The sequence below is a fragment of the Pseudophryne corroboree genome, chromosome 1, assembly GCF_028390025.1.
Source record: "Pseudophryne corroboree isolate aPseCor3 chromosome 1, aPseCor3.hap2, whole genome shotgun sequence".
Lineage (NCBI taxonomy): Eukaryota > Metazoa > Chordata > Amphibia > Anura > Myobatrachidae > Pseudophryne > Pseudophryne corroboree.
In genome coordinates, this window is record NC_086444.1 from 725,333,147 (window position 1) to 725,348,454 (window position 15,308).

The following is a 15,308-nucleotide window of genomic DNA, read 5'->3' on the forward strand; positions in this document are numbered from 1 at the left end:
TATACGTCACCTGGAGCGCAATCATCAGGAGTCATTGACAAGTTCAAAAACTTTGGGTGAAAGCGGAAGCAGTCCACTGACCACTAAATCCCTTCTTCTTGTACCCAAGCTCCTGCAAACCACACCACCAACTCCCTCAGTGTCAATTTCCTCCTTAGACAGGAACGCAAATAGCCCTGCAGGCCATGTCACTGGCAAGTCTGACGAGTCCTCTCCTGCCTGGGATTCCTCCAATGCATCCTTCAGTGTAACGCCTCCTGCTGCTGGCGCTGCTGTTGTTGCTACTGGGAATTGATTATAATCCCAGAGGGGAAGTCGGAAGACCACTCGTACTACTTCCAGTAAGCAATTGACTGTCCAACAGTCCTTTGTGAGGAAGATGAAATATCACAGCAGTAATCCTGCTGCAAAGCGGATAACTCAGCTCTTGGCAGCTGCGGTGGTGTTAAACGTGTGTCCGGTATCCACCGTTAATTCACAGGGAATTAGAGAATTTCTTGAGGTACTGTGTCCCCAGTACCAAATACCATATAGGTTCCATTTCTCTAGGCAGGCGATACCGAGAATGTACACAGACCTCAGAAAAAGAGTCACCAGTGTCCTAAAAAATGCAGTTGTACCCAATGGCCATTTAACCACGGACATGTGGACAAGTGGAGCAGGGCAGACTCAGGACTATGTGACTGTGACAGCCACTGGGTAGATGTATTGCCTCCCGCAGCAAGAACAGCAGCGGCGGCACCAGTAGCAGCATCTCGCAAACCAGGCATGTCAATGGCCATATTCGTCCAACGGACAACAGGTGTCTCCGCGGGTGCCTGACTTAAACAAACCACCTCACCATCAGAATCCTCCTTGTCAATTTCCTCCTCAGCGCCAGCAACACCCATATCCTCATCCTGGTGTACTTCAACAGTGACATCTTCAATTTGACTATAAGGAACTGGACTGCGGGTGCTCCTTCCAGCACTTGCAGGGGGCGTGCAAATGGTGGAAGGCACCACCTCTTCCCGTCCAGTGTTGGGAAGGTCAGGCATCGCAACCGACACAATTGGACTCTCCTTGGGGATTTGTGATTTAGAAGAACGCACAGTTCTTTGCTGTGCTTTTGCCAGCTTAAGTCTTTTCATTTTTCTAACGAGAGGACGAGTGCTTCCATCCTCATGTGAAGCTGAACCACTAGCCATGAACATAGGCCAGGGCCTCAGCCATTCCTTGCCACTCAGTATCGTAAATGGCATATTGGCAAGTTTATGCTTCTCATCAGACGCTTCTAATTTTGATTTTTGGGTCATTTTACTGAACTTTTGTTTTTTGGATTTTACATGCTCTTTACTGTGATATTGGGCATCGGCTTTGGCAGACGACGTTAATGGCATTTCATCGTCTCGGCCATGACTAGTGGCCACAGCTTCAGCATGAAGTGGAAGTGGATCTTGATCTTTCCCTATTTTACCCTCCACATTTTTGTTCTCCATCTTTTAATGTGTGGAATTATATGCCAGTAATATATCAATAGCAATGGCCTACTGTACCGTACTGCTATATATATATATATATATATATATATATATATATATATATACTGGTGGTCAGCAAAATTCTGCACTGTCCTCCTACTATATACTGAGCACAACTACAATGCATCACAGATATGGATGGATAGTATACTTGACGACACAGGGGTAGAGCAATGGACTACTGTACCGTACTGCTATATATATACTGGTGGTCAGCAAAATTCTGCACTGTCCTCCTACTATATACTGCGCACAACTACAATGCAGCACAGATATGGATGGATAGTATACTTGACGACACAGAGGTAGAGCAATGGACTACTGTACCTTACTGCTATATATATACTGGTGGTCAGCAAAATTCTGCACTGTCCTCCTACTATATACTGCGCACAACTACAATGCAGCACAGATATGGATGGATAGTATACTTGACGACACAGAGGTAGGGCAATGGACTACTGTACCGTACTGCTATATATATACTAATGGTCAGCATAATTCTGCACTGTCCTCCTACTATATACTGCGCACAACTACAATGCAGCACAGATATGGATGGATAGTATACTTGACGACACAGAGGTAGAGCAATGGACTACTGTACCTTACTGCTATATATATACTGGTGGTCAGCAAAATTCTGCACTGTCCTACTATATACTGCGCACAACTACAATGCAGCACAGATATGGATGGATAGTATACTTGACGACACAGAAGTAGGGCAATGGACTACTGTACCGTACTGCTATATATATACTGGTGGTCAGCAAAATTCTGCAGTGTCCTCCTACTATATACTGCACACAACTACAATGCAGCACAGATATGGATAGTATACTTGACGACACAGAGGTAGAGCAATGGACAACTGTACCATACTGCTATATATATACTGGTGGTCAGCAAAATTCTGCACTGTCCTCCTACTATATACTGCACACAACTACAATGCAGCACAGATATGGATGGATAGTATACTTGACGACACAGAGGTAGACTAGAGCAATGGACTACTGTACCGTAATGCTATATATATACTGGTAGTCAGCAAAATTCTGCACTGTCCTCCTACTATATACTACAATGCAGCACAGATATGGAGCGTTTTCAGGCAGAGAACGTAGATATTTGCAGCACACTGAGCACAGATATTTGCAGCACACTGAGCACAGATATTTGCAGCACACTGAACACAGAAACTGAGAGAACGCAGCCATGTCCTCTCGCTATCATCTCCAATGCACGAGTGAAAATGGCGGCAACGCGTGGCTCTTTATATGCAATACGAATCTCGCGAGAATACGACAGCGGGATGATGACGTTCGGGCGCTCTCGGGTTAACCGAGCAAGGCGGGAAGATCCGAGGCTGCCTTGGAACCGTGTAAAATAGGTGAAGTTCGGGGGGGTTCAGATCTCGAGGAACCGAACCAGCTCATCTCTACTGGAAATGAGTGGAAATTATGGTTATTGAGGTTAATAATACTATAGGATCAAAATTACCCCCAAATTCCATGATTTAACTGTTTTTGAGGGGTTTTTGAAAAAACCCCACCCAAATCCAAAACACACCCGTATCCAACAAAAAATGTTCAGGGAGGTTTTGCCAAAATGCGTCCGAATCCAAAACACAGCCGCGGAGCTGAATCCAAAACCAAAACACAAAACCCGAAAAATGTCCGGTGCGCATCTCTACTTAGCATGCATATACTTACCTTAAACATACAGTTAACACACAAATATACTTACATGGGTAAATAGAAACACAAAAAGTGAGCCAACACCCCACCACCCAAAACACACCTAAGAACATGCATTTACTTACCAACAGATAGATAGGAAGGCCTCCCAAAAAGGCAAAAGGCCTGGAGAAAAGAAAACAAGCCTACTTTGGCTAAAAAAAAAACAAAAGCTGATCCCTAGAGAAGGAAATGTGACACAAGAATAAGAAGCATACTCAGAGAATTCTACACTCCAACACCCAAAACACACCAAAGAACATGCATATACTTACTAGCAGATAGATAGCAAGTACAAAAAAAAAAGGCAAAAGGCCTGGAGAAATGAAATCAAGCGTACTTTGGCAAAAAGAAAAAGAAAAAGCTGATCCCTGGAGAAGGAAAACTGACACATGAATAAGAAGCATACTCAGAGAATACTGCACTCCAACACCCAAAACACACCAAAAAACATGCATATACTTACCAGCAGATACAGATGTAGCCACCTTTATCTTGAGTGGCTGAGGCGTTTGTCCCGATCGAGCATACGCAGCGTAGGGAGGCGCGCCTAGTCACCGTACCTAATCGCACGGAGGCAGACAGAGCGTTTGGCGTTACCTTTACGTGTAATACCTGCGATCAGCCACCAGATGTCGCTTTTTACAATCACCACTGAGCATGCGTGTGGTCTCCCGTAAAATACAATACTGAAATATATAATAAGGACTACTTTACTAAGGCGTCTCATTACGCTGCATACAGTAAATACTAGAGATGAGCGCCGGAAATTTTTCGGGTTTTGTGTTTTGGTTTTGGGTTCGGTTCCGCGGCCGTGTTTTGGGTTCGACCGCGTTTTGGCAAAACCTAACCGAATTTTTTTTGTCGGATTCGGGTGTGTTTTGGATTCGGGTGTTTTTTTCCAAAAAACCTAAAAAACAGCTTAAATCATAGAATTTGGGGGTCATTTTGATCCCAAAGTATTATTAACCTCAAAAACCATCATTTCCACTCATTTTCAGTCTATTCTGAATACCTCACACCTCACAATATTATTTTTAGTCCTAAAATTTGCACCGAGGTCGCTGGATGACTAAGCTAAGCGACCCTAGTGGCCGACACAAACACCTGGCCCATCTAGGAGTGGCACTGCAGTGTCACGCAGGATGTCCCTTCCAAAAAAACCTCCCCAAACAGCACATGACGCAAAGAAAAAAAGAGGCGCAATGAGGTAGCTGTGTGAGTAAGATAAGCGACCCTAGTGGCCGACACAAACACCGGGCCCATCTAGGAGTGGCACTGCAGTGTCACGCAGGATGTCCCTATCAAAACACCCTCCCCAAACAGCACATGACGCAAAGAAAAAAAGAGGCGCAATGAGGTAGCTGTGTGAGTAAGATAAGCGACCCTAGTGGCCGACACAAACACCGGGCCCATCTAGGAGTGGCACTGCAGTGTCACGCAGGATGTCCCTTCCAAAAAACCCTCCCCAAACAGCACATGATGCAAAGAAAAAAAGAGGCGCAATGAGGTAGCTGTGTGAGTAAGATAAGCGACCTTAGTGGCCGACACAAACACCGGGCCCATCTAGGAGTGGCACTGCAGTGTCACGCAGGATGTCCCTTCCAAAAAACCCTCCCCAAACAGCACATGACGCAAAGAAAAAAAGAGGCGCAATGAGGTAGCTGTGTGAGTAAGATAAGCGACCCTAGTGGCCGACACAAACACCGGGCCCATCTAGGAGTGGCACTGCAGTGTCACGCAGGATGTCCCTTCCAAAAAACCCTCCCCAAACAGCACATGACGCAAAGAAAAAAAGAGGCGCAATGAGGTAGCTGTGTGAGTAAGATAAGCGACCCTAGTGGCCGACACAAACACCGGGCCCATCTAAGAGTGGCACTGCAGTGTCACGCAGGATGTCCCTTCCAAAAAACCCTCCCCAAACAGCACATGACGCAAAGAAAAAAAGAGGCGCAATGAGGTAGCTGTGTGAGTAAGATAAGCGACCCTAGTGGCCGACACAAACACCGGGCCCATCTAGGAGTGGCACTGCAGTGTCACGCAGGATGTCCCTTCCAAAAAACCCTCCCCAAACAGCACATGACGCAAAGAAAAAAAGAGGCGCAATGAGGTAGCTGTGTGAGTAAGATAAGCGACCCTAGTGGCCGACACAAACACCGGGCCCATCTAGGAGTGGCACTGCAGTGTCACGCAGGATGGCCCTTCCAAAAAACACTCCCCAAACAGCACATGACGCAAAGAAAAAAAGAGGCGCAATGAGGTAGCTGTGTGAGTAAGATTAGCGACACTAGTGGCCGACACAAACACCGGGCCCATCTAGGAGTGGCACTGCAGTGTCACGCAGGATGGCCCTTCCAAAAAACACTCCCCAAACAGCACATGACGCAAAGAAAAATTAAAGAAAAAAGAGGTGCAAGATGGAATTGTCCTTGGGCCCTCCCACCCACCCTTATGTTGTATAAACAGGACATGCACACTTTAACCAACCCATCATTTCAGTGACAGGGTCTGCCACACGACTATGACTGATATGACGGGTTGGTTTGGACCCCCACCAAAAAAGAAGCAATTAATCTCTCCTTGCACAAACTGGCTCTACAGAGGCAAGATGTCCACCTCATCATCATCCTCCGATATATCACCGTGTACATCCCCCTCCTCACAGATTATCAATTCGTCCCCACTGGAATCCACCATATCAGCTCCCTGTGTACTTTGTGGAGGCAATTGCTGCTGGTCAATGTCTCCACGGAGGAATTGATTATAATTCATTTTAATGAACATCATCTTCTCCACATTTTCTGGATGTAACCTCGTACGCCGATTGCTGACAAGGTGAGCGGCGGCACTAAACACTCTTTCGGAGTACACACTTGTGGGAGGGCAACTTAGGTAGAATAAAGCCAGTTTGTGCAAGGGCCTCCAAATTGCCTCTTTTTCCTGCCAGTATAAGTACGGACTGTGTGACGTGACTACTTGGATGCGGTCACTCATATAATCCTCCACCATTCTTTCAATGTTGAGAGAATCATATGCAGTGACAGTAGACGACATGTCCGTAATCGTTGTCAGGTCCTTCAGTCCGGACCAGATGTCAGCATCAGCAGTCGCTCCAGACTGCCCTGCATCACCGCCAGCGGGTGGGCTCGGAATTCTGAGCCTTTTCCTCGCACCCCCAGTTGCGGGAGAATGTGAAGGAGGAGATGTTGACAGGTCGCGTTCCGCTTGACTTGACAATTTTCTCACCAGCAGGTCTTTCAACCCCAGCAGACTTGTGTCTGCCGGAAAGAGAGATCCAAGGTAGGCTTTAAATCTAGGATCGAGCACGGTGGCCAAAATGTAGTGCTCTGATTTCAACAGATTGACCACCCGTGAATCCTTGTTAAGCGAATTAAGGGCTCCATCCACAAGTCCCACATGCCTAGCGGAATCGCTCCGTGTTAGCTCCTCCTTCAATGTCTCCAGCTTCTTCTGCAAAAGCCTGATGAGGGGAATGACCTGACTCAGGCTGGCAGTGTCTGAACTGACTTCACGTGTGGCAAGTTCAAAGGGCATCAGAACCTTGCACAACGTTGAAATCATTCTCCACTGCGCTTGAGACAGGTGCATTCCACCTCCTATATCGTGCTCAATTGTATAGGCTTGAATGGCCTTTTGCTGCTCCTCCAACCTCTGAAGCATATAGAGGGTTGAATTCCACCTCGTTACCACTTCTTGCTTCAGATGATGGCAGGGCAGGTTCAGTAGTTTTTGGTGGTGCTCCAGTCTTCTGTACGTGGTGCCTGTACGCCGAAAGTGTCCCGCAATTCTTCTGGCCACCGACAGCATCTCTTGCACGCCCCTGTCGTTTTTTAAAAAATTCTGCACCACCAAATTCAAGGTATGTGCAAAACATGGGACGTGCTGGAATTTGCCCATATTTAATGCACACACAATATTGCTGGCGTTGTCCGATGCCACAAATCCACAGGAGAGTCCAATTGGGGTAAGCCATTCCGCGATGATCTTCCTCAGTTGCCGTAAGAGGTTTTCAGCTGTGTGCGTATTCTGGAAACCGGTGATACAAAGCGTAGCCTGCCTAGGAAAGAGTTGGCGTTTGCGAGATGCTGCTACTGGTGCCGCCGCTGCTGTTCTTGCGGCGGGAGTCCATACATCTACCCAGTGGGCTGTCACAGTCATATAGTCCTGACCCTGCCCTGCTCCACTTGTCCACATGTCCGTGGTTAAGTGGACATTGGGTACAACTGCATTTTTTAGGACACTGGTGAGTCTTTTTCTGACGTCCGTGTACATTCTCGGTATCGCCTGCCTAGAGAAGTGGAACCTAGATGGTATTTGGTAACGGGGGCACACTGCCTCAATAAATTGTCTAGTTCCCTGTGAACTAACGGCGGATACCGGACGCACGTCTAACACCAACATAGTTGTCAAGGCCTCAGTTATCCGCTTTGCAGCAGGATGACTGCTGTGATATTTCATATTCCTCGCAAAGGACTGTTGAACAGTCAATTGCTTACTGGAAGTAGTACAAGTGGGCTTACGACTTCCCCTCTGGGATGACCATCGACTCCCAGCAGCAACAACAGCAGCGCCAGCAGCAGTAGGCGTTACACGCAAGGATGCATCGGAGGAATCCCAGGCAGGAGAGGAATCATCAGAATTGCCAGTGACATGGCCTGCAGGACTATTGGCATTCCTGGGGAAGGAGGAAATTGACACTGAGGGAGTTGGTGGGGTGGTTTGCGTGAGCTTGGTTACAAGATGAAGGGATTTACTGGTCAGTGGACTGCTTCCGCTGTCGCCCAAAGTTTTTGAACTTGTCACTGACTTATTATGAATGCGCTGCAGGTGACGTATAAGGGAGGATGTTCCGAGGTGGTTAACGTCCTTACCCCTACTTATTACAGCTTGACAAAGGCAACACATGGCTTGACACCTGTTGTCCGCATTTCTGTTGAAATACTTCCACACCGAAGAGCTGATTTTTTTGGTATTTTCACCAGGCATGTCAACGGCCATATTCCTCCCACGGACAACAGGTGTCTCCCCGGGTGCCTGACTTAAACAAACCACCTCTCCATCAGAATCCTCCTGGTCAATTTCCTCCCCAGCGCCAGCAACACCCATATCCTCCTCATCCTGGTGTACTTCAACACTGACATCTTCAATCTGACTATCAGGAACTGGACTGCGGGTGCTCCTTCCAGCACTTGCAGGGGGCGTGCAAATGGTGGAAGGCGCATGCTCTTCACGTCCAGTGTTGGGAAGGTCAGGCATCGCAACCGACACAATTGGACTCTCCTTGTGGATTTGGGATTTCGAAGAGTGCACAGTTCTTTGCGGTGCTACTGCTTTTGCCAGCTTGAGTCTTTTCATTTTTCTAGCGAGAGGCTGAGTGCTTCCATCCTCATGTGAAGCTGAACCACTAGCCATGAACATAGGCCAGGGCCTCAGCCGTTCCTTGCCACTCCGTGTGGTAAATGGCATATTGGCAAGTTTACGCTTCTCCTCCGACAATTTTATTTTAGGTTTTGGAGTCCTTTTTTTACTGATATTTGGTGTTTTGGATTTGACATGCTCTGTACTATGACATTGGGCATCGGCCTTGGCAGACGACGTTGCTGGCATTTCATCGTCTCGGCCATGACTAGTGGCAGCAGCTTCAGCACGAGGTGGAAGTGGATCTTGATCTTTCCCTAATTTTGGAACCTCAACATTTTTGTTCTCCATATTTTAATAGGCACAACTAAAAGGCACCTCAGGTAAACAATGGAGATGGATGGATACTAGTATACAATTATGGATGGACTGCCTAGTGCCAACACAGAGGTAGCTACAGCCGTGGACTACCGTACTGTGTCTGCTGCTAATATAGACTGGATGATAATGAGATGTAGTATGTATAAAGAAGAAAGAAAAAAAAAACCACGGGTAGGTGGTATACAATTATGGATGGACTGCCGAGTGCCGACACAGAGGTAGCTACAGCCGTGGACTACCGTACTGTGTCTGCTGCTAATATAGACTGGTTGATAATGAGATGTAGTATGTATAAAGAAGAAAGAAAAAAAAAACCACGGGTAGGTGGTATACAATTATGGATGGACTGCCGAGTGCCGACACAGAGGTAGCTACAGCCGTGGACTACCGTACTGTGTCTGCTGCTAATATAGACTGGTTGATAATGAGATGTAGTATGTATAAAGAAGAAAGAAAAAAAAACCACGGGTAGGTGGTATACAATTATGGATGGACTGCCGAGTGCCGACACAGAGGTAGCTACAGCCGTGGACTACCGTACTGTGTCTGCTGCTAATATAGACTGGTTGATAATGAGATGTAGTATGTATAAAGAAGAAAGAAAAAAAAAACCACGGGTAGGTGGTATACAATTATGGATGGACTGCCGAGTGCCGACACAGAGGTAGCTACAGCCGTGGACTACCGTACTGTGTCTGCTGCTAATATAGACTGGTTGATAATGAGATGTAGTATGTATAAAGAAGAAAGAAAAAAAAAACCACGGGTAGGTGGTATACAATTATGGATGGACTGCCGAGTGCCGACACAGAGGTAGCTACAGCCGTGGACTACCGTACTGTGTCTGCTGCTAGTATAGACTGGATGATAATGAGATGTAGTATGTATAAAGAAGAAAGAAAAAAAAAACCACGGGTAGGTGGTATACAATTATGGATGGACTGCCGAGTGCCGACACAGAGGTAGCTACAGCCGTGGACTACCGTACTGTGTCTGCTGCTAATATAGACTGGTTGATGAGATGTAGTATGTATAAAGAAGAAAGAAAAAAAAAACCACGGGTAGGTGGTATACAATTATGGATGGACTGCCGAGTGCCGACACAGAGGTAGCTACAGCCGTGGACTACCGTACTGTGTCTGCTGCTAATATAGACTGGTTGATAATGAGATGTAGTATGTATAAAGAAGAAAGAAAAAAAAAAACCACGGGTAGGTGGTATACAATTATGGATGGACTGCCGAGTGCCGACACAGAGGTAGCTACAGCCGTGGACTACCGTACTGTGTCTGCTGCTAATATAGACTGGTTGATAATGAGATGTAGTATGTATAAAGAAGAAAGAAAAAAAAAACCACGGGTAGGTGGTATACAATTATGGATGGACTGCCGAGTGCCGACACAGAGGTAGCTACAGCCGTGGACTACCGTACTGTGTCTGCTGCTAATATAGACTGGTTGATAATGAGATGTAGTATGTATAAAGAAGAAAGAAAAAAAAAACCACGGGTAGGTGGTATACAATTATGGATGGACTGCCGAGTGCCGACACAGAGGTAGCTACAGCCGTGGACTACCGTACTGTGTCTGCTGCTAATATAGACTGGATGATAATGAGATGTAGTATGTATAAAGAAGAAAGAAACAAAAACCACGGGTAGGTGGTATACAATTATGGATGGACTGCCGAGTGCCGACACAGAGGTAGCTACAGCCGTGGACTACCGTACTGTGTCTGCTGCTAATATAGACTGGTTGATAATGAGATGTAGTATGTATAAAGAAGAAAGAAAAAAAAAACCACGGGTAGGTGGTATACAATTATGGATGGACTGCCGAGTGCCGACACAGAGGTAGCTACAGCCGTGGACTACCGTACTGTGTCTGCTGCTAATATAGACTGGATGATAATGAGATGTAGTATGTATAAAGAAGAAAGAAAAAAAAAACCACGGGTAGGTGGTGGTATACAATTATGGATGGACTGCCGAGTGCCGACACAGAGATAGCTACAGCCGTGGACTACCGTACTGTACTGTGTCTGCTGCTAATATAGACTGGATGATAATGAGATGTAGTATGTATAAAGAAGAAAGAAAAAAAAAACCACGGGTAGGTGGTATACAATTATGGATGGACTGCCGAGTGCCGACACAGAGGTAGCTACAGCCGTGAACTACCGTACTGTGTCTGCTGCTAGTATAGACTGGATGATAAATAATGATATAAAAAATATATATATATCACTACTGCAGCCGGACAGGTATATATTATATAATGACGGACCTGCTGGACACTGTCAGCAGAATGAGTTTTTTATAGAATAAAAAAACACCACACAAGTCACACGACGAGTGTTTAACTTTTTCAGGCAGACAATCACAATATACTGGTGGTCAGTGTGGTCAGGTCACTTGTCAGTCACACTGGCAGTGGCACTCTGGCAGCAAAAGTGTGCACTGTTTAATATGTACTCCTGGCTCCTGCTATAACCTATAACTGCTCCCCAGTCTCCCCCACAATTAAGCTGTGTGAGCACAGTCAGATATTATACATAGATGATGCAGCACACTGGGCTGAGCACAGATATGGTATGTGACTGAGTGTATCGTTTTTTTCAGGCAGAGAACGGATTATATTAAATAATAATAAAACTGCACTGGTGGTCTCACTGGTCAGTCACTAGTATAACTAACTAACTACTATCAGCAAAATTCTGCACTCTCTGAGTACTCCTCCTAAGCTCCAGTAAATGAAGTGTCTCACTCTCACTCTCCTATCTATTTCTAAACGGAGAGGACGCCAGCCACGTCCTCTCCCTATCAATCTCAATGCACGTGTGAAAATGGCGGCGACGCGCGGCTCCTTATATAGAATCCGAGTCTCGCGATAGAATCCGAGCCTCGCGAGAATCCGACAGCGTGATGATGACGTTCGGGCGCGCTCGGGTTAACCGAGCAAGGCGGGAAGATCCGAGTCGCTCGGACCCGTGTAAAAAAACATGAAGATCGGGCGGGTTCGGATTCAGAGGAACCGAACCCGCTCATCTCTAGTAAATACTCATTACGCTGCATTATTTAATACAGTATATACGATACAGACACAGATAGTACAGCATACAGTATATGATCCATCTACAGTACTTTATGAATATGTGAGCGTCCAAGTCCCGCAGACAAAACAACAGAAAACTAGTAGTGTACACTGTCGCAAATGGACATGTTAGAAGTTCACTATTGCCTCTTGAGATTAGGAATTTTGTACAGTATGTTAGCGTCCTTATCCCGTAGTCATTACAGCATAATCAAAACCAATGGATTTATTCATCTGTCTGCGGCGAAGTGGTGAAGTGTTCCGCTTCCTATACTCAGAGTCCTGAGTTCGATTCCTAAAGTACAAATGCATGTTAGTTTTTTCCAGACACTTTATTATTTTTTTTATTCACATAAACCAGGGCAAAGCTGCATGAGCGGTTCTACTGTTAAGGTTCTATGCACCGTACAGTACACATACAATTCTGTAGCTGGGCAGACTCAATAGAAATGGCTACCACCTATGACTCCTTGCCCCACAGAGGCCCTAGGCTACGGAGCAAGTAAAGGTCCAGATTTTACAGGCTATGGGGCAATGCTGAAGGAGCGTCACAATCCCCTAGCTAAAATACACAGGGGCGATAGGAATAAGCGAGGTATTTGCACATTATGGTACACCGAACTCGATCGCATAGCACATTGGCAAAATGGCCACCGCCCCTGAACCCTTGTGCATGGGGCAATGCTGAAGGAGCGTCACAATCCCCTAGCTAAAATACATAGGGGCGATAGGGATAAGCTAGGTCTGCACATTACGGTACACCGGACTCAATCGCATAGCACACTGGCAAAATGACCATTACCCCTGAACCCCCACCTCGTGGCTTTTTTTTTCTATCTTCTTCATACTAGTAGTTTAGGAGTCTGCTGACAGTGTCCAGCAGGTCCGTCATTATATTATATATACCTGCAGTAGTGATATATATATATTTTTTATATCATTATCATCTCTATACTAGCAGACGCAGTACTGTAGTCCACGGCTGTAGCTACCTCTGTGTCGTCAGTGCTCGTCCATAATTGTATACCTACCTGTGGTGGGTTTTTTTTTTCTATCTTCTTCATACTAGTAGTTTAGGAGTCTGCTGACAGTGTCCAGCAGGTCCGTCATTATATTATATATACCTGCAGTAGTGATATATATATATTTTTTATATCATTATCATCTCTATACTAGCAGACGCAGTACGGTAGTCCACGGCTGTAGCTACCTCTGTGTCGTCAGTGCTCGTCCATAATTGTATACCTACCTGTGGTGGGGTTTTTTTTTCTATCTTCTTCATACTAGTAGTTTAGGAGTCTGCTGACAGTGTCCAGCAGGTCCGTCATTATATTATATATACCTGCAGTAGTGATATATATATATTTTTTATATCATTATCATCTCTATACTAGCAGACGCAGTACGGTAGTCCACGGCTGTAGCTACCTCTGTGTCGTCAGTGCTCGTCCATAATTGTATACCTACCTGTGGTGGGTTTTTTTTTTCTATCTTCTTCATACTAGTAGTTTAGGAGTCTGCTGACAGTGTCCAGCAGGTCCGTCATTATATTATATATACCTGCAGTAGTGATATATATATATATTTTTTATATCATTATCATCTCTATACTAGCAGACGCAGTACGGTAGTCCACGGCTGTAGCTACCTCTGTGTCGTCAGTCACTCGTCATCCATAAGTATACTAGTATCCATCCATCTCCATTGTTTACCTGAGGTGCCTTTTAGTTGTGCCTATTAAAATATGGAGAACAAAAATGTTGAGGTTCCAAAAATAGGGAAAGATCAAGATCCACTTCCACCTCGTGCTGAAGCTGCTGCCACTAGTCATGGCCGAGACGATGAAATTCCATCAACGTCGTCTGCCAAGGCCGATGCCCAATGTCATAGTACAGAGCATGTAAAATCCAAAACACAAAATATCAGTAAAAAAAGGACTCAAAAATCTAAAATAAAATCGTCGGAGAAGAAGCGTAAACTTGCCAATATGCCATTTACCACACAGAGTGGCAAGTAACGGTTGAGGCCCTGGCCAATGTTCATGGCTAGTGGTTCAGCTTCACATGAGGATGGAAGCACTCAGCCTCTCGCTAGAAAAATGAAAAGACTTAAGCTGGCAAAAGCACAGCAAAGAACTGTGCGTTCTTCGAAATCACAAATCCACAAGGAGAGTCCAATTGTGTCGGTTGCGATGCCTGACCTTCCCAACACTGGACGTGAAGAGCATGCGCCTTCCACCATTTGCACGCCCCCTGCAAGTGCTGGAAGGAGCACCCGCAGTCCAGTTCCTGATAGTCAGATTGAAGATGTCAGTGTTGAAGTACACCAGGATGAGGAGGATATGGGTGTTGCTGGCGCTGGGGAGGAAATTGACAAGGAGGATTCTGATGGTGAGGTGGTTTGTTTAAGTCAGGCACCCGGGGAGACACCTGTTGTCCGTGGGAGGAATATGGCCATTGACATGCCTGGTGAAAATACCCCAAAAATCAGCTCTTCGGTGTGGAAGTATTTCAACAGAAATGCGGACAACATTTGTCAAGCCGTGTGTTGCCTTTGTCAAGCTGTAATAAGTAGGGGTAAGGACGTTAACCACCTCGGAACATCCTCCCTTATACGTCACCTGCAGCGCATTCATCATAAGTCAGTGACAAGTTCAAAAACTTTGGGCGACAGCGGAAGCAGTCCACTGACCAGTAAATCCCTTCCTCTTGTAACCAAGCTCACGCAAACCACCCCACCAACTCCCTCAGTGTCAATTTCCTCCTTCCCCAGGAATGCCAATAGTCCTGCAGGCCATGTCACTGGCAATTCTGACGAGTCCTCTCCTGCCTGGGATTCTTCCGATGCATCCTTGCGTGTAACGCCTACTGCTGCTGGCGCTGCTGTTGTTGCTGCTGGGAGTCGATGGTCATCCCAGAGGGGAAGTCGTAAGACGACTTTTACTACTTCCACCAAGCAATTGACTGTCCAACAGTCCTTTGCGAGGAAGATGAAATATCACAGCAGTCATCCTGCTGCAAAGCGGATAACTGAGGCCTTGGCATCCTGGGCGGTGAGAAACGTGGTTCCGGTATCCATCATTACTGCAGAGCCAACTATAGACTTGATTGAGGTACTGTGTCCCCGGTACCAAATACCATCTAGGTTCCATTTCTCTAGGCAGGCGATACCGAAAATGTACACAGACCTCAGA